We start from the raw sequence: 27,273 nt of genomic DNA on the forward strand, positions 1-27,273 counted from the left end.
ATCCGCTCTCTTCTTCGTAGCGCCGTAGCCACAGGTGCCCGGCGCTCCGAGCCGCATTATGTCTCATATAAATTCTGTGCAGTGGCATGGACACTCCGGTCAACTCGACCACTGGGGTTAGCCAACCGCCGCATCATATTGAGCAGCATTTGCTACGTTCTGAGGTGATGCGTACACCTATTTGCGTGTTTACTTTGTCCCTTTAGTTAATTCACTTATTTACTGTAGAAAACTGGAGAATATTTGTCGTGTTATCTCCGCAATAATTGTTTGTCGTGCGATCAGACAGGAATCACGTTGAGACGAAGTGAAGCAGTGAAGTAAAATACGCACCACAGTGTTAAAAAAAGAATGAACTCTCCAGGACATTCGCCACCAATAGTTACGACGGGGCGAAGCAAACTGAATCGTCCATCGCGGCAAACTGTATTGCAACAAAAACTACAGCCAAACTGGTGCACGTAGTGAGCGCATTTATTAAACGAGCAGGCGAGGGAAGAGATGAGAGAAGCAGCTTTGTTTGTCAAAGCTGTTGTTTACAAGAACATCTGGCGCAGATCCCGATTCGCGTCGTTATTAATCTCTCTACTATTCTATGCGCGGCGCAACGCCTGAAAGCGCGCCCATAGCTTCTCCGGTGGTGCACGGAACTAGCGGGTTTAATCAGAGAGCGCCCAGGGCACGAGTCGGAGAGCTGAATGCCTAACGGCGCCAGTGAATAGCCAGAGGATGGCTCGCCGCCCGGGCAAACGACCTTTCACGTCGGAGTGATTTACCTGCGTTGTCCATCTGTGCCCCAGCTGCGTGGCTGACGGCGGCAAAGGGGGGAGCGGAGCGCTGGAGATGAGACGTGACCGGGGCGTTTCTTGCCTGGTTATTGCTCCGAACAGCACGTGGCCTCACCGCGTGAGAGAGATGCAAGATGCCTGCCCCCGCCCCATCTACCGCAATGAACAGCCGTAATGTAGATTCGTACCGTAACTCTGAATTATTTTTCAAATATCCTATAGTAAAAGATTGACCATCAACGCGGTTATCTGAGGTTAAAGTGAGCTCTACACAGAGCGGCTACGCGGTGCAGAGTATTTTTAGTATTTAGATGCGTTCGCTGCGAAGCGGAGGTATGGTAGCGCATGTGACGTCAAGATGTCGCACTTGTTGTTTGCGGACTCTATGGGAGTTTGTCTTGCGAAAGAAGATTGCGGCAGAAAGACCGTAAAATAGCGGCAGAGTCAGCGTCTTCTTCGAAGCTACGACAGCATTTTAACTCTGCGAAACATCGTAATTTGCTTTCTGCAGTTGAGCAGGCTGAGAACTGAACTCGTGAACATAATTTCAAGCGATGAGGGAGGCCTGTGACAACTATGCGGCCATCTCCACTGTGTGCTGGTTTTTGCTGTATCAGGTATCTGCTATGTTCTAGTGATACCTTATAGCAAACTGTGAGATATCTCTGGAGAATTTTTTTTTTTCAATTTGGTAAACCCGACGGCCGACTTCCAGTGCTGAAGAAGCCGGGGCGGCTCCGAAATGTCGGCATTCATAAATTAAATTTTTTAGTTGGAGATGCCTCGCAGTTATGCTGCAAGTTATCAAACGGAACCAGGTAGGCAATTTTGAAAATGTTTACTCTTCAGTGATACCTTGCACAGTAATTTTCGTTCACACCTGCGTACCGTGTCGTCAAGCATATTAGAGAGTTTAAAACGAACCTAAAAGGACTGCGGCTGCAGTTTTGTTAAACGCCTTATATACGCAACTCGATAAAAAGCTCATAACCTAAAGAATATTTAGGTGACAGCTTCAAGACACATCGCAGGTGTGTTCTATTTGCGTTCGTTGAGGACCATTACATGGAAAGGCAGCGCGTATATCGTTGTTAAACATAAGGGCTTTAACTAATAGCTGACGATTATCGAATGCAATGTTACGGAATGGTCCGGGTCTGAGAAGAGTAAGTGCAATACGCGCAGATTAACCCTCACGTACTGATGCAGTACGTTCGACTCACACAAAGAAGTGCTCTTTAAGTTATTAACCTTTTAATGCCGAGGCTATCAAGTATGACAGTCTTTAAAAATGCAAATACCTATCGCTTATGGTTGCAGAAGGATATAAAGCCCTCAAAGTGGTGCACAAACGGCGCTTCCCTAGAAAATCACCAAGGAAAGTCGGAGTTTGAACTGACGGGAATGCAGCCCGTCTACAAGAGGACTATCGTTCAAAACGTTCGCCCGACCAGCGAAACAGTCGAAAATTTCAATAGCTCTGCTGCTGCATAAGCTGGTCATGAAATAACTTCGAACTTTTTATTTGTTTTATGAATTATGATGATAATACTATGTTTATTTTTTACATAAGCAAAGTACATTTTGCTGGCTACCAAATCAAGCATGGCCTTGAGTTGCAGTGTCCAGCGCTTGGGAGCATCGAATTTAAATAAAATACGAAGAACAACTGAATGCATAATTCAGCAAGCGCCCAGCATGATGCTTTGGCATGAAGTTACGTACCTATGCCTGGTTGTATGAACAGTTGAGAAATCAGCTCGATTCACTCTTTTTATGTGGGGTAAAATATTTGCCTCGGTAAATTTATTTATTGTGCGGAGCAGCAAATAGGGAAGACCGAAACTTCGGAAATTTTATCCATCGTTTGCATTGGCTGAGAAATACGCAGTTAAAAACATTTTAGAGTTTTGAACATGTTGCGCCCCAGTCGTTCGGTGAACAGAAAAATTGTGGCTATAAAAATAAATGTGCGATCGAAATTCATCTCAGAGTTCCGACTTCTACTAACGCTACAGCTAGAGCCTGTTTGCAGCGCCATCTCGACTAGGTTCGTTAATACTATATCTGAGAGAGAGGTTGAGCTCGGCTTCAGAGGGCGCTGGTTGCGCTTCTATTCTTTGGAAACTGAGCCAGCGCGTGCTCAACTTTCTGAAAGTAGAAGCATGTAAGATGCAATTAGAAGATTGGGGAAGCGCGATAGAATAGTTTACACAGGGAAAAAAGAAAATTGGTATTTAATCCAATGAAATTTAGCAGGCTAGGCATTGATGCCTGGGTGACAATTATAACCACCCCGAATGAAAGGGGAGGTAACTAATTGCCTGTCTGTCTGTATATCTGTCTGCGACTATGTCTCTGTTTGGGAATCGCTTTATGATCGGTCAAGAAGCGGTGCTCCTGTCTCAAGAGAAATGAGGGTAGTTAAGGACGCCTACTTAGAAGAGACTTATGCAAAGACCGGGGATCTGTAGGCCACGACGTGGTGGGTGATCGAGTGGTTCACCGCTAATTCGCTGGCGTTAGGCCTCCTAAGCCTCCGAAAATAAGCGAGGATTTTTGGCTTCTGGCGAAGCTGGGGCGAGAGCATCAAAGCCCCGTAGTAGAGAAAGCAGAGTAAGTCGTTGACGGTGAGGTCTCGACCGCAAGGTCTAAGGAACTGAACAAGTCTGCACCGAGAAAATCAAGAAGCGGTTGCCTACCGTTTCAAGTAAGATTAGGGTAGTTAAGGAGGTGGAGTTAGTAGGGAATGATGCCTAAATTACTGCGCCTGTGCAGTGCGTGGTAAGTTGGAGAGACTAACGTAGTGGAACGACGACGTTAATGCGGCTGCCGGAAGGAAGACGATCAGGTGAAGATAGATGTGATGTTGCTAGAAACTAGAACGCTTGCATTTGATGCCAGAAGTATAGATATTCTGAATCAGCTCGAGCTCTTGGCCAAGGCGTCAGTGGTTCAGAGGTTCAGCGGCTGCATTTACGGCATGCGCTTAACGACGTTCTCAGACAGCTCTGGTCTGCAGTGGCAATTGATTGGATTGCCTTTACGTGGCACTTTACGCAGTCAGTGATAGAAACGCGCAGAAAAGATTGATGTTGTCAATCTCGTCTCTTGGTTTTGTCTTATATGTTAGCGCAATTCGCTGTTAACAGAAGTTACAACTTCTGTTAGAGCGACCGCGATTTTCACTGTCACCAAAGCATTGTTGTGCACAGGAACATTGAAATGTGCCGGTCCATCCCTGTGGTCATGATGCTGGAAGCTTCGAGCAGTTTTCAGTTAGCACTGAGCTCGATTAATTAGATGACAGTGAAACTTGAGTGAAGGCGAAGGAAAAGGTTACTGGCAGCTATGACTGAAGGCGATCTTTGATTAATGATTAATGTTAGAGCAAGCAACTGAAAACAAGTTTGTTCTGGCAACAGATTGAGTCTAGCTTCTTCAGTAATAAAAGAGCACACTCGTACTTTCCGCAGATAAGTGTGCAGGGGCAGGTGATAAGAGGGCAATTCTTTTTTTTTTTTCGTAAAGGGCGGAATGTAGGGGAGCAAGACTTATGCAAGAGGGGGGGGGGGGGGGTCATGCGTGCGAAACTGGGATGGGTGATGTCCTAATTGTCTTAAAAATTACTGCGATGGAAAATTTTTCTCTCCGTTCCGGAAATGCGTACAATTTCTCATAAATTCCTGAGACGGCTATAATGGTTATCAACATAACCCATTTCATCTCGGTCATTCCTTGGGAGTCCCAAATTCAATTCAATTCAATTCAATTCAATTCAATTTATTCAACATCTTGAGGATGTTGGGTGCGTCGACAAAAAGCCAGAGAGAAGGCTTGACAGGGGTCGACGCACCCTACAATGACTTGACAGCAGCATCAGGATGGTATACAGGGTGTCATATATGTTAATAACAGGATCATTACATGAATATGAAAATAAAATAAAACGGCAAGTAAGCATACAGGAAAGAAAATACAAATAATAAGTACAACTCTCACGGTACCTAAGTGCACACAAATTTAGATGCCTTATTTAATGAGGACGGAAGAGTGTGTGAAAGCATTTGGCGACCATAATTCGTACGAGTTTTTGGCACGAACCATGTGAAACCAGTACGGGTGGCATACATCAGTTCTTTACATTTTAAGTTCGACAGGTGCACCATAAATAGATTATTTTCTCTAATACTTGTTGTATACCGCCTCAGTAGTATAGATTCAAAGACTTGGGGAAGGGGGGTGATGCGAAGCGATGCAAAGATTGGTTCCGTATGTTCAAAACGTGAAGCGTTAACAATATTTCGAACAATTTTCTTTTGAAGCAAATGCAACCGTTCGATATTCGTAAATGATGTTGTTCCCCAGACCAAAATACAATAGTTAGCAACAGAGGAAAACAGTGCGTTGTACAGCATCAGCTTAATATGCTTTGGAAAGAGGTATCGCAGGCGGGACACCATACCAGCAGCCTTGGACAACTTGTCCCTGACTTTTTCAACGTGTTCATCCCATGATAAATTTTCATTAAAAAGCACTCCCAGGCTTTTGACCGTAGGAACTATTTGAATGACTGAGGAACCCATTTTTAAATGAACTTGTGAGACAGCAGGATCCTTATTACGATGTCTAAAAAGTACAGCTTTGCTTTTTCCAGTGTTTATGATCAGTGAATTGGACTCAGACCATTAGTGAAGTTTCTGCAAACAATCTGTAGCTTGCTGTTCAAGATCTCGCACATGTGCTGATCGGAAAAATAGAGTGGTGTCATCTGCGTATATGACAAAAGTTGGAAGTTCACTTATACAGACTATGTCGTTTACATAAAGAAGGAAAAGCAGCGGTCCCAATATACTGCCTTGCGGCACACCAGAAGACAGATGTATAAAATTTGATGACTCGTTGTCTACTGTTACTTGTTTGACACGGCAACTAAGGTATGAGGTAATTATTTGATGAAATTTTCCGCGAAAACCATAGTGTTCGAGTTTCGCCAACACTGTGCTGTGATTGATGCGATCGAACGCTTTCGAAAAATCAATAAAGATGCCGAGAGTGAAAAGTTTTTGTTCAAAGGACTCTAGAATTAGTTCTTTTTGGGTTAGAAGCGCAGTTTCTGTAGAAAAGTTCTTCCTGAAGCCATGCTAGCTAGGCGTTAGTATGTTAAATGTCCCCATTGACAAACAACGAACACTGGCTGTTTTTTTAGCGCATCCCAAAGGCGCTCCGCTCCGCATTGTTAGCACTGATACGGCCTCTGGAAGCCACACCTATGATTTAAAAGTGAATGCTGCGCCTTTTAGTTAAAAGGGCTTCGCGAGCCATGATCTCGACGAATAACACACGATAAAAGGCTAAAAATGTCATTTTGTTCTGGGCAAAATAAAATAACCATATAGCTGGCTGGACATCACGACTGTGCAAACGCAACTCCTCTACAATAAGTGCCACGCCCTATCAATGCCAAAATGCTATAGCATTTTATTAATATATTAATTCCTGGGGCCATCTTCTCACAGTATGCCTACTCAGCTCAAAAGCACAGAACCGCAAGGCAGAGGAGCTTTGACTGGATTTGTTTATTGAGGATATAATTGATACAAAAGTCAGAAGGTGTCATAAGATAGCCCGAGGCCTGAGTTGCGAATATAGAAAGGGGGTGGTGTGACAGAGCTATTCTAACATTAGCCGAATACGGTATGCAGGAAGAGATTTTCAGTCGTATAGCCACTCACACTGAGTGCCGCATGTGCTGTGGATCATTGCCTGCAGCCCTTCAGGACACACACTGGAAGAGTGTTGCACGCCACCAGGCACGTTACAGGAACGTTTAGATGGCTCGTCGAACCACTAGAGCTACATCAAGCTGACACTGGACGCATAACCACACTCCAACATCGCTCGGCCTTGCCTCAAGGACCAGTTAACGGGGTCCTCATCCAGAACAGCAACCGTTGGCATGATGATCGCGCCGCTCTCACGCAAGGAGGTTATGAGGAGTGTCTTTTCACGCGGGTGTAATTGGTGGCGCCTGCGTGGTGTGAGCACCGTAACACGCATATCGCCCTGAACCCGCACACAGATCCGGGTCTAACGTTTCACTTTTTGCATCTTTGGATGATTCACTGATTGAAAAACGTTCTTTATTAACTGCTCTTTAAGTGCGCTTCGCTCGAAGCATAACCATTACCCGCACCCCGACCATTCCTTCACCGAATTTCCACAACAATAAACACATTGATGCATGCGCCGCCCTCCTTCAAATCATAGTGGTGCGCAATGCCTGTTTAAAAAATAGCGCATATTTATAACCGTACCTTAGAGATATGTGTTCCAACTGGTCGCATGGAAATGACCAATGTAGCGTACTTAAGTGTCATGGAACGGTAAAAGGCACCTCCAAAAAAGGCACTGCATCTTTGAAAAAGAATTTATTATATAAAAGAGGTTTCACTTTTCGCTACGAATAACCCTGGTTTAATTCCTTCTATTTCGCTACCAATTTTCCCGTCGAAAGCTTTGCATTAGCTACAGTTGTATGTTTTTCTGCATTATCTAGAAAAAAAAAAACTTAATTCAAGCAACACGAGTCTAGGTCACAGGTCTATCCTACTTATGGGGTGAAAATTGTTCTCTGCACATATCTAAAATACTAAAACTCTTGATTATACCCTTTTCGTTTGGTACGTGGCCATTTATTATTTGGGTGCCTTTTGACAAAATGACAATCAGCATGGTTTAGGCGCATCACCTGCAAAAAGCTTGATACAACACCTGATTCACGGCTGCCCTGTTCTGAGCGACTTGTCGTGTATGGCTGCACATGTAATAATTAGGCGTTCTATCATAACTTACACCTTGCACTATAAACACGAATACGCCCGTATGAGATTAAAAAGGGAGTAAACAGTTCACTAGCGCGCATTCTTTCATAAAAGGGAATGTACTAGAGGACAGCTTACTTTCTTTTTAATTCTTTCTGTTTATAATACACATGTTTATACCGTACACGCCATTTGGCTGTTCCTAACGGACTGACTCGGAACTTTTCGGGCACTGAAATAATTTGCTGCGGTGAATTTCGCTACTGCTACCGTATCTACGTGTCCGGGGGATTGTCTTGCTTTGCGAATGTCGGGTCCGATATATTCAGGACAGGATACAATAGCTGCTGGCCAACAGCATTCGAGTCGGGCAGATCATCTTGTTGTGTTGTCTGATTTGTCACAGAAGTTTCTTCCGGCTCCGGCCCTTGTGGTCGCTGCATTCGAGGTTGCGCCCACGGTTTTGAGTTTGGCTGAATCGTCTGCTGGGGTTGTCTTGCATTACGCTGGAGCGGAGGCTGAAAGAGTTCAGTTGGGGTCACATACTCAGCTGCATTCGGGGGAATGGCTTTCGGCGGTGTTTTATTTGGAAGAGAACTCGACTGGCGATTCGATGCGAGTGTTCGCTGCGGTGATAATTGTGGCAGTGAGGCTGAATTTTGCTTGTAAATTAGCTGCTGTAGCTTCTCTAACGGGCTGCCTCTGCGCTCAGAAAGTGGCTGAAGAACGTTTTTTCCTTTTAGGTTCTGTGCCGCTTTCTGCTTAATACCTCGAATGGGCAAAGCGTTTGTCACAAAATTCCGCTGGCGTTCGACAGCTGGCATAAAGGACTGTGTCAACGGCTTGAGTGGAGCTGAATCCCGCTTAATAGCTGGCCTTGGCGGCTGCCTTCGCACCGAGCTGTTCTGACGCTGCAATATCGGATGAATCACTCGAGGTGCTTTCAATCCTGGAGTTTGCTTTGCCTGATTGACTGGCTGAGGTACCAGATTTTTCACATGATCCCCTTCACGCTTGAGAAGTGGCATTTGTTGTTCAGTCGCTTTCGCCATTGGAGGGCTATTGGAAGCAGCTCGCTTCTGTTGAGGTTGTTTTGGCGCTAAATTTTCTTTATGCTGTAGAGCAGGATGAACCGCGTGCGATGATTTCATACGCGTTGCTGGATTTCTCTGTGTAGCTTGTACCGTCAGTTTATTTTTCACAGAACCAGCCCCATGGTTAAATACAGGCGCCATCTCGTCTGTGCCTTTTGTAATTGGAGGCGCATTCTGTTTTATACGTTGCTCTTGCGGGGGGTTTGGTACGAGGTTTTCTTTTTCTCGTCCCGCGGGCTGTTGCCCATTCGGTGTTCTCTGGCTAGCCGCTGGCTTGTTTTGACTGCCTTGGAGTGTTTTACTATTACCCTGAAATTTTACTCTTGGTCTCATAAGTGATGATTGCCACTTTGTATTTAGCGCAAGTGGCGTTGAATTTCGTTGAGTAACTTTCGAACGGCTCTCATTTACAGCCGTATTTAGTTTAGGTTGGAGATCATTTTGTTGCGCGGCCACGTTCACGCCTTGCAGTGATTTAGGCTGAAAATTCTGTTGCGGTGGCTTATTCGTCAAAACTTTCCCTTGGGTATTCAATGGTGGCCACTGCTGCCTATCTTCTTGCGCGAGAGGCAACGACTTCATGCCAATAATCGGCTGCCCTGGATCACTCCACGGCACAGATTTTCCACCCTGAAAGGCTGTTTGTTTCACAGCAACTGGCCTTTGTACTAACACTCGTTCCTGCTGAATGGTTTGCAAAGAGTGATTTCGCGCAGAGCTCCATGGGCTATGCCTGCCTATAGAAAAAGGTGATTTTATGTTTAATTGGTGAGCAAGGCGACGTGGCTGGGTCGGAATCGAAGTGCCCTGCGCTGCTAAAGGCGATTCTTGCCGGATCGCTGGTGGCTGGCCGACAGCTAATTTCTGGGTACCTTGCAGCGTCGCTGGCCGGTTCCCTGAACTTCCACTAAGATTTTGCGACAAAATTGGTTGTATTTTGTCGAAGATCTTGACGCTAGTTCCTGAATTTCGGACAACTTTCTGCGGCCAAGCTCCTTGTAGTGAAGCTATGCTGTTCTGCGGCGCAGTCTGTTTACTTTCTCCAGCCTCTGCGGTGCTCGGGTTCCCTTCAGCGCTTTGCTTGTGTTCTGCATTTGGTTGCCGATGCTTGTACATATGCTCCCAGTGCGAAGAAGGTATAAAGCCTCCCCAGGTTTCTTTGTGCGATTCTTCTGGCATTCTAACTGGGAAAGCCAGTCGGCGGTTGTCTTCGGGTTGGCGCTGCTTATTGTTTTGTGGGCCGGCTTGAAACAGATTAGTTTTGTCAGCGCGCTCTCCGGACTGCTGAGAGAACACGTTTTTCTGGTGCACTAGATAAGCCTCTTTGTTTTCCGTCCCATCAAAACTGCGTGAAGCTTGTTGAGATGCACTATTAGCAGGATTCTTTTGAGCCGCTAAAAGCTCACGATCTTGTCCCTGTTGGCGCTTTAATTGAAAGGAGGAAGCATTTCTTGTTCGCTGATTGACAGCTTGCGGTGGTGACAAAGTAAATAAAACACCTTGGGTCTGTATTGCTTCTTTCGGTTTCGGTACTGTCTGAGAAGGTCTTGGGATGCCTGGCAAGGATTTTTTGGAGTATCCTCCTTCACGACGAGCTGATGACGTATTTTGAAGTGACTGATACTGAACACGTTTCTCCACGGACTGAGAACTTGAATCTGACCATCCTTCGCGGCTGTTATCTGCTCTATTTCGATTGCTGCTTTGCAAGTTAGTACCCCACTTTGTCAGCAGGTTTACTTCTTGCTGCGCGCCTTGTTTGTTGGGAATCCGGTCTTGACCACCATTACTCATTTTTTGTTGGTTTAGAGTATGTGGAGTGTTGTTTTGTGCACCCATTTCCAGACCAGTGCCTTGCTTTTGAATGTAATTAAGAAGGCCGTTTACCAGCATCTCTGCAACTGCTTGCTGGTGGTGTTCTGTCGATGCTGGAGTAGGTTTATGCGGTTGCTGATATTGACCTTCAAGCCCAGCTTTCATGCCTTGCTCTCTTGTTTCATTGCGCACCCATTGTTCGCTCTGAATGAGGTTCCCTTCCATAACCCTGGGTGCTCTTAACAGCGGTCGTGCCGTGCCTTGCTGGTTTTCAGGAAGTCTGGGATTCTGCTGGTTTCCTTGGAACATGGTTTGGGACAAAGTGACAGCTTCCTTGGCGTTACCGCGGTTCAGCAACCCGAGCAAGTATGGACGCAGCAGCTTTACTAATTGCTGTATACACGGAAATGGATTCGAGACAGTATTTCCTGATTGTTGTGGCTCTAAGAGGCGGATTTTAGAGTGATTTAGACGTCCCTCTTGTACAGAGCTCGCTAGATGTTGAGTCTGTGCAGGGCTACGACTGTGGTCCTCCGGAAGTAGAACTGGAATTCGCTGAGCTACAGCTCTTCCTTTTATGACTTGCTTTGAGCTTTGACGAAAAAATGAATTGGTTCGTTGGGATGACGTGCCGAAAGAAGGCGCCTGTTCCGCTGTGTTGCCGGCTGAAGGGCTGTACTGGCCTTCAAACGAATTTCGACATTTTTCAGTGCAGTCTGAGAATTTCGCGGACCGTATGGTTTCTGGACGGTTAGACGTCGCCTGAGTGCTCCGTTGGTGAGGCTCTTCTGGGAGCTTGATACTTCGAGGCTGAGCAATCTGCGATGGTTCCTGGTTGCTCGAAGCCTCTTCTGAAAAAGAAAAAGGATACTAAATTTCTGCTATTTTGTTTCCATGTACACGTGTGAAAATCGTGTAGGTATATATCTGGTCGCTAGACAAATTTAAATACGCCAGCAGAAATTCTTAGTAACAACTTGCACTCTTATAGCAGACGATTCGCGTTTTTCGTCGCTTTCTAAGTGGCACAGTTCCCATTAAATTTTCGATTTCAAAATGCGTCATTCCCAAAACACTGTGTTATGTGCCAACATAGTTATTCTGTGGGATATACGAACCACTTTCTATGCGTTATTTTTATGTTCTGCAGCACAGGTACAAAACTATCAAATAGTGCGTACGAAGAAACTATTTTAGAACCACTTTGACCTGCAGTCCAGCACTGTAGTATGCAAAAGCGTGCAGTGAAATCAGTGCAGTGTGAACCGACTTTCGTAACATCAGCACGTTACCAAGAATTGGAATTAGCCTTGTTAGGGAACTTGCGTGTAAATGGTGCACTCGCGATTGCAGAAACAAGTGTGAAGCGATAAACACTGTTAGAAATACTAGCTTATCTCCGGGAAAGGCGTAGAAGCGCATCTGTGGTCCAGTAAACAAGTTTTGCATCGTGGTCAGGAGGTCTAAAGGATTCTGAGAGCGTTATGCATCCCCGACACAGCCGACGTTTGCTAAGCCCGTAATTGCTCAGCATGCGAAAAGTCAAGCTCATTGCCGACGGTTACTGGCAAACAACACAGAAGATCGACATGCGCATGCTTGTCGGTGGCCCCTCGCAACCTCTCGAAAATGCATCAAACAGGCCGGCGCAGTCAAGCCAGGAAGTACGGCTAAACAATTACTCCGCGCCGGTAAAGAGGCCGAGCAGCAAGAGAAGCTCAGAGAAATTACTCTTGCGTACGCAACAGAAAATACGGAATCAGACGCCGATTCATGGAGTGCAGATGCGGGGTCAAGAGCCACAGAGCACGCGTCCCGCATGTCGTAGACCACTAAGAGTTTCAAACTGCACTGCTATTTTTTGAAGACAATGAGACCGCGATGATGCACAGAAAATTTCCAAAAATTTGTCTTATTTGTCTTATACCGATCACAATACACACTGCTAAGAGAAGAAACTGACTTCTATTGCAACGTCTTTTCTGTAGTTTTTTTCTTTATAATTCGTTATTGCGGAGAGTTTTATTTACGAACACTCTTCGTCGCAAATCAATATGTCCGTTATACCAAGTCAGCACTGTACTGTACAACTCTTTTAAAGGTGCGCCTATATTCGACAAGCCGTCGAAACTCTGTTTCTGGAGTGGTGTACCGTTTTTGTTAATTACGCGATGGCAAAGCGGCCCGGGCGAAGCAGAATCAGGGTGCGAGGTATTGTGTAGTTGCGTGTACAGCAGTACAGATAACTCCTAGGAACAAGGTTCACCTGTGGTGAAGCTGTACTGATTCCTGGGTGAGTGGTAAGAAAATGAAAGGCTTGGAAGTGCTGAGCACGTTCACCAGGGCGCAAAAAAAAAACAAATATTCAGCAACCTGTCTATACATGAGGCGTGGATTTTTGCAGCTAACTTCTGGTAGGCAGCCGATGCCCAGCCGAAATATTCTTGGAGAGCAAAGAGACAGGCAACTAGAAAATCTTTAAAAATACTCTCCAATTAACGTATATTACTGCCATACTACTAACCACTTTAGTGTTTAGTAGTACGTGCCCACGCTTATTCAAACGCGTCACGCGTGAGTTACTTCAGTGCGCTTGTGATTCGGTACCACTCACGCAGGTACCGCATTCTAAAACCCTATTCTGATATTCTAAACCAAAATCGAGTGCAGACCTCTCGTGAAAACAGAAGTTAATAAGAGGTGCCGACTGTTTGGCCTCGCAGCGCTTCAAGTTGAGCTGCATCGGTACTCAGTAAGCTGATGATGTTCCAGTGGCGAGAGCAGTCACGTCCCCTATAAGTTCCTCGTCCTTTAAGTGGTCTAGATTTCGTGAATAATATTTTTCTGGACACCGTAAGCTCTCGCCGCCGACTATGCACGATAACATTTGTAAGGATGCAAAGTCAAAACTAAAGCATGCTTAATGAGCGAGCCCAGAACCGTGATAGAGTGCTGATTCGTTTCTCAGCGCTGAAAATACTACGTTCACTATGTTAAACAGAAGCAAACGAGGCCCCACTTCGAGGCGCAAGTCGTACGAGACTTGATAACTGCACCGAGACTCACATTTCGCGTTCAATAGTATGCCGTCACTGTCAATCGCCTACTCGACAGTGAAGTGATCGACGAGATTTTCGACTTCAAGCAAGTTCGCCTTGCGAACATAACTATCAGGCTGGCTAGCAAATATTTTAAAGCTGACCTGCAAACGACATATTTCGACTCTTCAGAGAATCAGCTTGAGCGTTCTGCAGTAGCACGAGAATACTACGATGAGAAAGGCAAGCGCGGTGAAGCCTTGCCACCACGCCAGGTGGCCGTGGTCTAGCGTGCCAGTTTTTGTTTTTCTACCCGAGATGGCGCTACCCGTTAGAGGCAGCAGTAGCGCCACTCGGCGGTTCATTCGGAGCATAAATGCATGGGTTACTGATTTGTCTCACAACTGCTCTTAGGAATGTGGTGCTGTTGAAAAAAGTTTTGTGCAAAGCATCAACAAGGTTGCGGCGCACTGCCTTCGCAGGCAGACCTATCGAATCTGCAATGGTCTCAACAAAAAACAAAAACGCGTCTAAACCAGAGAACTGATAACCGAAGAGCATAAAACAAAAGAGCGGCTTTCGGTGAAAGGAAAAGGTACCTGGCGGCAGTAGACTAACATAGGGAGATGAAGTTTTTCCGGGATAAGTTGGCCGCGTCTAGCTCCAGGGTAGGGCTGAGTGCAGACTTTTGGTGCAAGCCTTTGTCCAGTAGTGGACGCATAACATTGCAGATGATTATGAAGTCAAGCTTGAAATTAGTGACAAGATATCAGATCACCGTACATGCAGGAGTGGCTGATTGCATTCAAGACTTTTATGGACAGCTTGCTGCATCAAACCCATCCCCAGAGTGTGAGTGAGTGAGTGAAAAACTTTATTGAGCTCTAGATTCGCTGGTATTCTACAGTCTTCAGATGGCTTCGTCCATCTTCTGGCCGAACGGTCCGTTGCCCTTAGTCCAAGGCTCCGCTGGATGCTGCTGCCAGTAGTGCTCGCCGAACAGACCTTCTTGGTTTACCCGGCGATCGCTGGAGAGTACTCCATCCCATTGCTCCGCACTCGGGTTTGATATCACGGGTATCACGTCTATCTTCTGACATGCCCACGTTATGTGATACAGCGTGGGTGTTTCGTGGCACTAGGGGCATTTGTCATTGTATTGTGTGGGATGCATTTTGCTGAGTACGTTTAGGTTCGGGTACGAGCCCGTTTGTAGCTGCCTCCACGCGACAGAGTCCTCTATGCTAAGGGAGTTGCTGGTGGATACCGCTTTCCGCAGCCCTTGTAGTAATTTAGTACCGCCGAATAGTCTTGGGGTACAGGCTCGGTCCCCTCGAGGTCGCCTACGTTGGATACTCGGTAATAGGTGTACCCTCGAGCTATCCTGTCCGCCTCTTGGTTCCCTGCCACTCACGTGGGTCCCGGCGTCCGTACTATCGTATGCCTAATTGGTTCTTCGTTTGGTTGTCGTTGTGTTATGTGGTCTCCGGGGCGGAGTATGTGGAGCGCTCCGTGCCCTATTCTGCCGCGTATGTAGTTGCGGCATGCCGTTTGTGAGTCTGTAAGGATTGTTAGAGACCGTTTAGACCGCTAGCCCTCCGCAGCCGCTAGAGCGACGGCCGCTTCTTCAGCCTCGACTATCGTACAGTCTTGCGGTGATGCGCTGGTGATCTCGTGTAGGTTCGAATCGATAACCATTGCTACCGCGTTGCTGTTGCTCTGCCCCGCTGGTCTGGCGTATGTGGCTGCGTGCACGTATACCGTTGTTTCTTGGGGTGCTAGTGCCTTTTGTAGGTATTCAGCCCTCGCCTCTCTGCGTGCTTTGCGTAGGTTGGGATCCATGTTCCTGGGTATGGGTGCTACTTTTAGTGTGTGGCGATACTCGTCCGGAATTGTTTCGGTCCTCTGTATCTCTTGAAGTTCATCGGCGCAGTCTAGTTTCTTCAGGAGCTCCCTGTCGGATGGGGTCTGCTGTAGTCTGCGCAGTTTGGAGACTAGTTGCGCCTCTCTCAATTCCTCGAAGGTGTTGTGTAGTCCTAAGGCTAGGAGCTTTTCGGTTGAGGTGTTGTGGGGAAGGCGGAATGCGGTTTTGTAGGCTTTGCGTAGAATCGCGTCCGCCTGTTGTACCTCCCTTTTGATGGGATTGTAGTAGCTAGGGGAGGCTGTATACCACTCGGATGACCACCAGGCTTCTGACCAGCTTGAGTGTGTCCTCCTCTCGCATGCCGTGACGTCTGTGTGAGATGCGCGGGATCATGCGGGCCACTTGTAGGATGGATGCCTTGAGTAGGGCGAGGGTGTGGGTGCAGCGTTGGTTTGACTGTATCCGCATCCCCAGGATTCTGATGAGCGTCTTTTCCGGTATCGGCTTCCCCTTTAGGTAGACGTTGAGCTTTAAATCGCCGCTGGTGGGGACTCTGTGCTTTTGCTTTCCTCTCCAAACTCTCAGGAGCTCAGACTTCTCAGTGGAGCACGCTAGCCCTCTTGCTCCGGCTTAGTCCTCTACGCAGGTGGCTGCCTCTTGTAACTTCTCTTCTTTCTCTCTGAGCGCGAGCCTGTGTTGACCCAGATGGCGATGTCGTCGGCATACATGGCATGGTGTATGCCGTCTATTTCTTTTAACTGTTTTTCTAGGCCAATCATGGCTATGTTGAAAATCGTGGAGGAGATGACCGACCCTTGAGGCGTCCCTTTGTTTGGAGTAAGGAACTTCTCTGATCGAAGCTCTCCCAGGCCAATCGTTGCCGTTCTGTTTGAAAGGAAGGCTTTGACGTAGCCGTAGACTCTCCTCCCACAGTTCAGGTCGTTTATGCCCGTGAGGATAGCCTCGTGGTTTACATTTTCAAAAGCCCCCTTGATGTCCAATGCCATTATTATATTCTCCCCGCTCCTGGGGACGTTCCCGAGTACTTCTTTTTTGATATGAAGCAGTACGTCTTGGGTCGATGCAAGCAGCCGAATTCCAGAAGAGCGCAAATACGGGCTGGTTGGTACATGTTTTACGAATTGGAAGAAACAGCGCTGGTGTTTTGTGCTTCTCTTGTGTCTTGTCTTTGATTGCGCTGTTTTTTCCAATTCGTAAAAGCAGCCGAGATTATCAAGGAGCGACAAAAAAAAATTGGAGGGGCACTTAAGCTACGCCCTAAGGGTATGGCGCGATAGCGTAATGGGGTAATTCCCATATATACAGATCATTCTCTATTTTACACTCATAGATCCCTGGGAGTCCTCATGCACCTCCTGGCGCGGTGGTGCAGCAGTTAAGAGATGCACCACTGACCTGCGATGGCAGGTGCTCCCAGCGGTGGGCCTTGTGCGGCCCAGGTTGCTCTTTCCGAGCAACCAATCATTAATTTAACTGCCACCTGCCACGGTGGGCAGTGTGTTCACTATCCTGTGGGCCGTTTGCGATGACGCCGCAAGGTCACGTGACCTAGGTGGCCCACCTGCCTCCTAGGTTGCTCTCTGGGGACCACCTTCCAGAGCCAGGCCCGTGATTTTTCGCTCACAACGCCGACAGCGATGACACCGGATTTCACTTCATTTCATTTATTTACCCTCAGGGCCGTTAGGCGTTACAGAGGGGAGTGGGAATAACATACAAGTACAAAAAACAAAAACAGCAGCTAAAAAATTTGAATATAGTTACAGCACACACTGGTTTAATATCAATAACAGCACTAGCAAAAGGCAGCATTACACAAAACAAACCACGAAAGAAAAGAGCAGCTGATAAAATAAAACATAGATATAGAGAGAGACTTATATAAAATTAGCATCAGCGTTACGAAAGGCAACAGTATCAGTAATTTCAGCAATATCTTGGGGAAGGTGATTCCAGCTGACACAAGTTCTAGGTAGGAATGAATCGTGAAAACATCTCGTGCGACTAGGAGGGATACAAACTTTGTTGCGGTGATCAATGCGTGCTGAAATATACGATGGTCTTTTTAACAACCTCTCTTTAAGATAAGGATTATGATAAATTTTGTGAAAAGTACATAATGAAGCTATTGACCTGCGATGGGAAAGAAGCGGGAGGGAAAGGTTAGCTGGTGAACGGTGCCTTTAACGCTATCGCATTAAGAAAAGGTGCGACCGACACCTGCTTCAAGTCGTTGCATCTGATATGAGTCCTGGCTGATGCATCTAGAGAGCTATCCGTGCGATTATAGTTCTTAGAGATGGAGATAACGAGGAAGAGGGAAGGCAAAGATATTAACCAGAAGGGAGTTCTCGTTGGCTACCCTGCACTGGGGAAGAGAGCTGAAGGGATTTAAAAGGGAAAGAGAAGGGGCGAGGAGCGAAGGGCTGCAGCTGAGTCGAGCCGCAAGAACTGGGTGCAGCGCGTCCAATGCTTGCAATGCGTTGTGTTCTGCTGGCGTGCGCTACCTAGAAAGCGGAGCACTCAGGACATTCATAAAGGACCTGAGCATGACAGTCGCTTGCCGATCTTGGCCGTGATCCGGATCGTGGTTTTTGATGGGTCAGTCGTAGGCGTTGGACATTGCGAGTGTGGCAACGTCACTGAGCCAGTGGGCTTGCAAGGCTTCGATAATGGGAGCCAGATAATATCAGCGGCATTAGATGCGGCATCACTAGACGCTCAGCTCCCTTGATTGAATGCGGTTGTTATAGGAGACAGACAAGCGGCAGTGGTGCTTGAGGCATTCCCTTCAAAGGTGATTGCATTTGTTGAGGACCTTCGGTGGCGCGAACGACATCGTCGCACCTTTGCAGCGGCCTCTCTGTGCGTAGAATGGTCTCGCACCATTTGCTTGAGTACCGCCCTCTCAGTCTTTAGACAGGTGCAGTCTTGCTAGGCTGAGTAGTGGGGGCCACGGCAGTTGGCACACTTCAAGGCAGTCGAGCGGCAGATGTCGCCGCTGTGCGGCTCGGAGCATCTCGGGCACACGATGGGGCTGTTGCAGATGCCGCTCACGGGACCGATCCTCATGCACTTCCTGCACTGTAGCGGCTTTGGTGTGAAAGGTCGAACTGGATGTCGAAAGTGCGCAACCTTCACATATGATGGTGTTGTCATTTAAATCATTTAAATCTTCCGAGGTGCTAGTAAATTTAAGTTTATTTGCATCTATGCACGTTCAGATGACAGTACAGACAAAAAGCCAAATGAATTGGCTTGACGTGGTCTGTGCTCCTAAGTAAAGACACTGTACACAATAAAGAGAACAGAAAGATACAATAATGAATAAACGAAAAAACAAGAAAAAAGAAGCATTGGTTAACATTTTATAACAGAAATACATACGCGTAAAGAAATCAACGATAGAATGCTGCAAGAAATTAAATCACAGAAAGCGTATAGTATAAAATGATTAAAAAAAACTGCCTTGAAATTCACTTGTATAAATAAGAAGTTATTTACAAACAAACAGAATTGGTTAAGCATTCATGGCGTCAATGCATTCTACAACCACTCCCCGCAAAAAAAAACAAAAAAAAACAAAAAACAACGAATTCACAATGAGCTCACAAGGAAAGGTAGGTGTCTATTATCATGGATTATCGAAGCGCTGTTAGTCGCCGGCTTGATTAAGATGGTCCAATAGCGTCACAGATGGCGATGTCGATGTTGTAAATTACGCCAGCCGTAGTGCCGCTGTCTTGGAGGTTAAGAGGGCGTACGCTGATATTGCCGAATTTGGCGATGGCGGCCAAATTTCTTACTGCGTTCCGCTTCTTGACATCAATGACACTGACGTTGTTGTAGGGGTTCCTTACCACGTCTTTGATCGCTCCCTGTACGAGGCTTTCCAGATACATAGAGGTGGCTTGCCTACTCAGGAGGTTCAGGTTGTCGGTTCGTTGCTGTGGCACAAACAACACGGTACGTACAGAGGTGCTTCGAGCTGTGATAACCGTTGACGGGTTTGATGAGGACGAGTCAGTTTGTCTGCGCAGTCTGCACTTGGTGTTCTTGCTAACGACCGATGCGAACGCGTCTTCAGACGATGAGTCATCACTTGGCGCCATGTACACCATAGTGACCTGTCCTGGCTGCTTCAGTCACTCGGTTGATAGATGCGCTTTCTCTGGGTGGCCGTTGCCGACCCGCCGGGTTCCCAATGAGTCTCAGCAGCCTCCATTTCCATTGCCGTGACAAAAAAGAAACCGGTGCCTCCCTGGTTATGGCGCAAAAACCAAAAATCTGCAAGTCATGAAGGCAGCGTTCTGATGATGATGATGATGATGTCCCCAGGCTTAATGGCACATACCCACGGCGCGGAACTGGCGTTCTGATATAAAACTTCTTCGTGTTCCATGGTTCTCAGTGACCATACTTAAACCACATTGATGCAAGTCACCCATCGAGGCGATCATTGTTATCGCTTCGGGGTACCTTCTTGGTACTACCGAAATAAAACAGCATTTTTCTTTTTTGCAATACTCAACTTCATTTACCTTTATTACGTGCTCTTATTATTTGCCAAAAAGGGCTCTCAAATGAACAAGCCATAATGCTTGACGGAAGCCAACAGCCACCATAGGAACAGGAGCATAGGGGGTGGTTTCTTTTTTTTTTTTGCTTTAATTTGTGGTGCTCATCAATGGCAGATTACTTAGTTAATTATTTAAATATAATTTTTCAGGAAGCAGACGAAAAAACAACCACATGCCGCCGGTAGGATCCTAACCCACGACCTCCGAATTTCGCGCAGTGTGCTCTACAAACTGAGCCAGAGTGACGGCTGTCCAAAGTTATACTTTCGGGTGTATTTATGTGTAGTGTAGCCTAACATTGAAAGTGTTTAACAGTGCCACCCTCGTCCATAGCGGCGGACATAGTAGTACCTGTATTACCACGAGTGCCACGTGAAACGTGATCGAACGGTGAAGTTGGAAGATGTGCGATAACCCTCTTATGCTACCCATAGCATCGAGTCCGCAAGAATAGAGGCCCCCGTTAGGCATTGAGCCGACTAGGTTTGGTTTATGGTTTATGAGGGTTTAACTTCCCAAAGCGACTCAGGCTATGAGAGACGCCGTAATGAAGGGTTCCGCAAATTTCGACCACCTGGGGTTCTTTAATGTGCACTGACATCGCACAGCACACGGGCCTCTAGAATTTCGCCTCCAGAGCAGACAAGGGAAGGGAAAAGAGGGGCTTATTATGACATACATGACGGAAGCCAAAAGTCAGCAAAACCAATGAACATAGAACGAAATTCGGAGGTCGTGGGTTCAAATCCCGTCGGCGGCCCATGTGGCTATTCTTTCTTCTTTCTGATAAGTTATCTTTAAATAATTACCTTATTTATCTCCCTTTGATTAACACCACAAACTGAAGCAAGAAAAAAAGGCTATCTCCTATGCACATTTGGCTTCCTTCATGTATGTCACAACAAGCCCCTCTTTTCTCTTCCCCTGTATGCTCAGTAACTACCGAGGGCCCCAATTCAGGCAGTCTTGATGCCATGGGAGGCATAAGACGGTTATTGCACAGCTTCCGCCGCCACCGTTCAATCACGTTTCACGTGGCACTCGCGGTAATACCGGGCGCACTACGTTCGCCGCTTTCGACGAGGGTGACACTGGTGAACACTCTTAAGGTTAGGTTACACCACTCAAGAATACCCCAGAAAACAGAAGATTGGACAGCCGTCGCAGTAGCGCCATTGGTAGAGAACCGGACGCGAAATTTGTATGTCGTGGGTTCGTATTCCCTCGGTTGGCATTTAGTTATTTTTGCTTCTGTTTTTGATCAATTATCTTTAAATAATTACTCTATTAATCTCAAATCGATGAACACAAAAAATTAAAGAAAAAAATCCTTAATGCTGTCATTTAGGTAGGAAGTAACAAAGCGAAAAGGAGCGTGCAGGTAAGGTCCTCCGAAACTCGTTGCATAGAAAACTCTGGTGCGCACAGAAAAACCTTCATAGTAAACGGCAGGGCGCCAGCATCTTTCAAATTATAGACATTTATAATTGATAAAAGAATCGTACTAAGATGTCAAAGAAGCAGAGAGAAATCTCGCTCTCTGATTCGAGGCAAAGACACAAATTGTGGATGTTTTGCGTTTAGATTACTTCTTTATATCGTTTCAAGAAGGTTAAAAACAGCGTCTCAGGCTCCCACCGAGTCAACCCTGAAGAGACCGAGTCGTCGCTGAAACGTCGGTTTCTTCTATGCGCCCTTGGTCGGAGTGCCTTTGTACCTCTAATGCGCCTTTAGAACAGGCAGATCTCTGCCGAAATGTTCACCTTCCCATTGATTTGTTTTGAAGGTGAAAATATTCATGTGCCTTAATTATTCTGCGTAAGTGTTACCAGACTGGGTAGAAACAAATTCCGGCCAATGACCTAAGTTTACCTGATATTCGTAGACGTTTTCTGCAGACGATTTCACCCACTAGAGAGTAGCTGCAGGACCACTGTTGCCTGAAAGTTTGAAAATAAGATAAAAAAAAATTACGCCACATGACAAGTATTAGACAATGTAGACGAAGTGAAGTTCACCTGTGCCGCTAGATTTCCGCATTTCAACAACAAAGACGCTATTTTAACTGAAAATGGAGCGTCTGTAAGATATAAAAGGAAAAAAAAAGTTGAAATATACTGGCGTGGCTATCACTCTAAAACTGGCCGATTCAGCGATCTGCATGCGCCGACGCAGTTGACTTTGCGCTGATCCCAGAGGCTAGTCTACACCGCTATTTCCTCCGAAACGATGGTCACGGAGTTGTTTTCAATGAAGGTGTGAGAAGTCTTAATCATGGAGGAGGAAATTTTTGAACGCATTTTTCTCAACAATAAAGTCGTCTTTTTTTACCGGACAAACATACGCATGCCCAGAAAAAAAACAGCAGAATGTATTTTTTCTGCGAACAAAAACAGCGTGGAGTAGTCCACAGTGTCCCTTTAAATAAGTCATGATGTAAGAGTGGGTAAGCTCTAAATCACAAGAAAAATATGCCCTGCACAGGAGGAACTGCTCCCGCCTATAGGGAACACGAAATTCCATTCATGACCGGCGACAAGTAAGGGATGCAAAAGCAAGTTTTTGCTTACCAGAACACCATTTTATCCTTCAGCACTAAAAGGCATATCCACTGGAATTGAAGCTCAAATATATTTGGAAGTTCGCCCCTCCTAAGGCCAAAAACTTCGACGACACTGAAGACGCTTTCACGGCGGTGGTAATAGAAGAGGGTTATGCATGCCTTCTTTCACAACTTGCTAACACTCTGGAATGGAAGCAGCGAAAAAGAGTCGATGGTATTCGGACCACATCTGAGAGCTGGCCTCGTGAATGCTAGAGAGGAGCAAACTAATGGAAGCCGTCGTTTTGTGCCTGTAGGTTTTATTACATTGTAATGCAGCAAGGCAGTGTATCGACTCTAGAAGTGCACGGTTCACTGAAAGATATTTACCCGTGCCGAGACCAGTGATTTATGAAGGAGGCTTCCCGCCTTTTTATAGATTTCCTTCAAAACTCCGCCCTGGACTCTAGATGGAGACATCAGCAGTTGATGACCATTGTGGGGGATTGTGCGAGTGGCGACGTAGATGTGTCAGGTCACAGATCTGTGCCTCAAATTCCTGAACTTAACATCTAAGTGCCGCTAGCATGCAGCGATTTCCGCCAGAATACTCGCAAGGCTAATCCCACCAGTAGCTTACAACAACCTCAACACAACTAAACTCTAAATCCACAGCGGAAAGAGATAGTTAACAAAATCAGTGAATAAAATAAAAAAAACAGCACGGTTACCGCTGCACAACGTGGGATTCAGAGACAGCTGTCGAGGTTTCATTCCACAGTAAACCAAGGTAAAGTGTTTAACCATACAGCCCTCTTTTTAGCTGCTCCCTCTTGACCACCGTTTCAGGCGCGCGTCGCACATGCATTGATCCCTCCCTGGGCAGGGCGTTACGCAGCAGCCGCCGCAAATAGTGGGTGCCATATTCTGCCGCTCTCGCCCTACGGTCCCTCTTACACGGTAGCCGCTCTCCGGTTGGCTCCGGTGGCAGTCATACTTACGGTAACACACACTCTTCCACGGTAACCACCCTACGCCATCCTGCGCTCTCGCTACAGCCTCTTCCTTCCATGGTAACCCTCCACCGTTTGGCTCCCGTTGCAGGCACCCTGCGGATGCGGATTCCTCCCCTCTCTCCACGCCCTCCGCTTTCCGTGGTAATCAACTTCCGGTTACGCATTCCTAAGATTTCGCCATGCTTTCCTCCTCATCCCATGTTATCATCTCTCCAGTTGTGGATTCCTCGTCTCTGGCCGCACCCATCTCCTTACATGGTTACCGCCGTGACTGGTACGCATTCCTACACTCTTGCCATATACCCTCCTCCGTCCACGGTAACCCTGCTCTTCCTCCTTCTAGGGCAGACACCCTGTGGTTGCGAATTCATACGCACTCGCCCTACTCTCCTCCTTACACGATCCACACTTCAGTTTTGCATTCCTACGGTATCGCCGCGACCTCTTTCTTCCACAATAACAACCCTCCTAGGCGTTCCCATGGCGACCACCATCACGTTGCGCACTGCTACTACAACGTCGCGAAATCCAGGAAACGGGCACTTGACAGCCATCGCTGTGTAAGAACTGGAATGGAAGAGAATATTACTCACCTAACTTCAAAGGCAGCCCTCGAAGAAGCCAAATGTATGACGTTACACTAAACTTTCTAGTGCACGACAGCACGACATTCAGAAGACCTATTGTAAAGCAGTCAGTGTTCACGAATTCCATTACTACCGCTTTCCTGAATATTATATCGCACATTGTCGACCAAAGAAGCAGGAAACCCCACATTTTGAAGACGACACGTCGTAAATGGCGGTGTGGGCGGCTCCCCGTTAGGTAGAGGCTACGTCACCGGTTGCGCTTCGCACTGCTTGCACATTCCAAGCATCACTGCGCTCCGTCGCACATACCGCACGCGTCCATCCCAATCCTGGTAGTAGCCTCTCGAATTCAAACCTTCCGGTGACATTTCTTTTTTTTTTTGTCTCGCCCTGGAAGTGGCGTTATTATGGCATGTCCCGGAAGGCAGCCAGTACTCACTCCTGGGTTGCGGCTGAGACGAAAGACTGCAGGAGGATCACGGCGATGCTGTACATCTGCGGCGTCGACAGGAACCGCTGAGTTGTGCTCCTGTGATACGACACGGCTGTCGGACGCCATAATGCGTCCCGCATCGCTGCCGAGACCACACGGGCCACGTGGCCGTCTCCGCTTTGTCGCTACGAAGGGACGAGCATATCCGGCTGATATTGGGGCACGGCCAGACAACGGAGGCGGCAAGTCGATGGAGAGGGAGTCGACATAAAGTGCGCACACTTTAGGAGACAAGCGGAGAAACAGATGGCGAAACGGCGAGAGTCGCGCGTCTCCCCGTGTCAAGCTCCCGTTCGCTTTACGCTTTTTCACGGCTTTACGCACATTGCCTGCTTTTTTGTTTTTATTTGTTCTCTTGCAATTCGAGGTAGACTACTCCGGGTTCGAGGAAGTGGGCATAAATACCTTCCCCGCGTCTCAGACTGCGTGTAACAAGAGGAGGCCGACGTTTGGGCAGAGAAGGAGGCATTGTGCAGCCGCAATAAATAAAGAATGGTGAACATAGAGCTGGAAGGGGGGGTTGGAAACAAGGGTACTTAAGCGACAATTTACATGAATCGCAATAAGAATGCTTGGGACATGCACTAACCAAAAATAAACGGCAGTACTGTGCGAATCTTTTTTTTTTTTAGTCGTATGTCGCCTCAAGCTCGCGTTACGCCGTTAAAAAACGGAACTGAAAAAAAAAAAAAGATTAGAACAAACCTTTCATTTTTCATAACAGCGCCTTTCTTCCTCCATCTTCGCATGCCTAAGCATTGTGTTTTCCCACCTACAATTTATGTTCAGTTAACAGCTCTTTAGAGAGCTTTTGTAAGGCAGCTGGCGAAGAGCACAGCATCCTTATATTGTGTCTCCTTTTGAACAAAAAAGAAACAATGCAGATCTAAATAGCCTTATTTATCTGGAGTAATTGAAATACAGACTGCTTCAGAACGGCACTTTATATAAAAACTGGTGTATATTTCAATCTGTCGATTTTTAATATATTCTATGGACGAAACTCACAATCTAGGCAATCACGAGAACCACTCCGGGAAACTTTCACACAGCAACACGAAGATATTGCAAAAAGGCACTAATGAATACTGCTATTCGAAATTAGTTTCGAATATCTAAATTTCAGGAAGTGGAGCCGTTGGATCTAACTTGTGCTGTCTCAATCGGGAGCGCTCTAATTAATCTAGGCACGTGCACTAGAGAGTCACGCCTTACGTTGCTTCCAACCTTTTTCTCCCAACCTTTTTTTTTTTAATCCAAGTGGCTGAAAAGGCGTTTCATTAATGTTTTTAATAAAAGGTTCACTGGAGAAGTGTTCAGCACGTGTTCACGGTGCTTGTGGTAGGGAGGGGAGTTCACGTCCCGAAGTTGTCCGCGTGTTTTGAAAGGCGCCTTTGTAATGGCGAGTTAAAGATTACTTTCGACCACATCGGATTATTTAACGTATTCAGGCATCGCACAGCGCACAGCGCACGTGTGTTTTTTGCCCCCATAGAAATGCGCCCAGGATTAAATACGATGTCCTCCTGCTCAACAGTACTCTGTCAACAACAGGTGGACTGCACCTTTATTTAGTATTATGTGTGAATAACAAACCAACACAATCATGATACTGCCAAGGTCAGAATACGCCAATTTAACAACGCATTCACTTTAAGCTCTGGGATGCTTCACATGCCCGTGACACACAGGAAATTTTATCAGTTATAAAACCTCAGCAACAGTCCAGATGGGTCGTTACAGTGCCTTAAATAATATAAGAAACATAAGCGCGTCTCTGCTTTGTCTGTCCCACTAGATTTTTCGATTTTATATGCATCTATTTCCTGCTCAACGTACGAAGGCTCTCAGTTCTCCGTCCTGTTTTCGAGTGATAATGCACCGTGCGTCGCCTGGCGAGCAGTGATCTTCGTGTTTCATATACATACAGGTATACACCACTACGTTCTGGCGCACTACATTTTTGCTGCTTAGAGTAGTGATGTGGCGTGTGGAGAACAATCTAAAGATGCCTCATAGCGACCTCCTTTATTAGCCTGTAAATTGGCGCTGCAGTCATGGAGAAAACATATAATATATACCGTTTTGTACGAAAGCGCCATTTCACGCCGCGTTAGCTTTTATAATTCCTTTGCTCGCGTATAGTTTCTTCATGGCTTTTCGAGAAGTTTTGTATGTGTGTCACCTGTCTTAGACAACAATGGAAACGCGTTTCGATAACTACCTTTGCAGTTCCACGATTACTTTTGCCCGGTAATAAGCACTTCATAGGAAACTAAATAATTTATTCTGTAATATCCGTCGCTAGTCAACAATAGCACTGTCAAATAAACTTCACGACGAAGCACGTGTGCCAAAAATTATTTCATGACCACCATACGTTCGCGATGAGGGCGAGGTCTTGCGATTGTTGCTCAAGACTTTAAGTGAGGAGACTTGAAAGAAAGCGGATGCCGTTTATTCAATAGCACAACGACGCGAACAGCAGCAACATCGGCGATGGCGGGTACATGTGGCACGCGCGTTCCAAGAACCTGCTATAACGGCGCTTGCATTTAGTGCGTGACTTTTTCAATTACGGAAGTCCATTTAGTTTTCCCGAACAGCT

The 27,273-nt window shown here is 46.5% G+C and overlaps 1 long non-coding RNA gene across 1 annotated transcript; it reads right to left on the reverse strand.

Annotated features, from left to right (window-relative positions):
• Positions 1–6,858: 6,858 nt before the first annotated feature.
• On the reverse strand, positions 6,859–24,776 carry LOC144126136 (uncharacterized). The gene is made up of 3 exons (XR_013313457.1): positions 24,612–24,776; positions 21,897–21,964; positions 6,859–11,372 (listed from the first exon to the last, which is right to left on the reverse strand). It is a non-coding gene; the product is annotated as an uncharacterized LOC144126136 (long non-coding RNA).
• Between the last annotated feature and the right edge of the window lie 2,497 nt (positions 24,777–27,273).

This window comes from Amblyomma americanum, chromosome 3 (genome assembly GCF_052857255.1).
Source record: "Amblyomma americanum isolate KBUSLIRL-KWMA chromosome 3, ASM5285725v1, whole genome shotgun sequence".
Classification (NCBI taxonomy): Eukaryota; Metazoa; Arthropoda; class Arachnida; order Ixodida; family Ixodidae; genus Amblyomma; species Amblyomma americanum.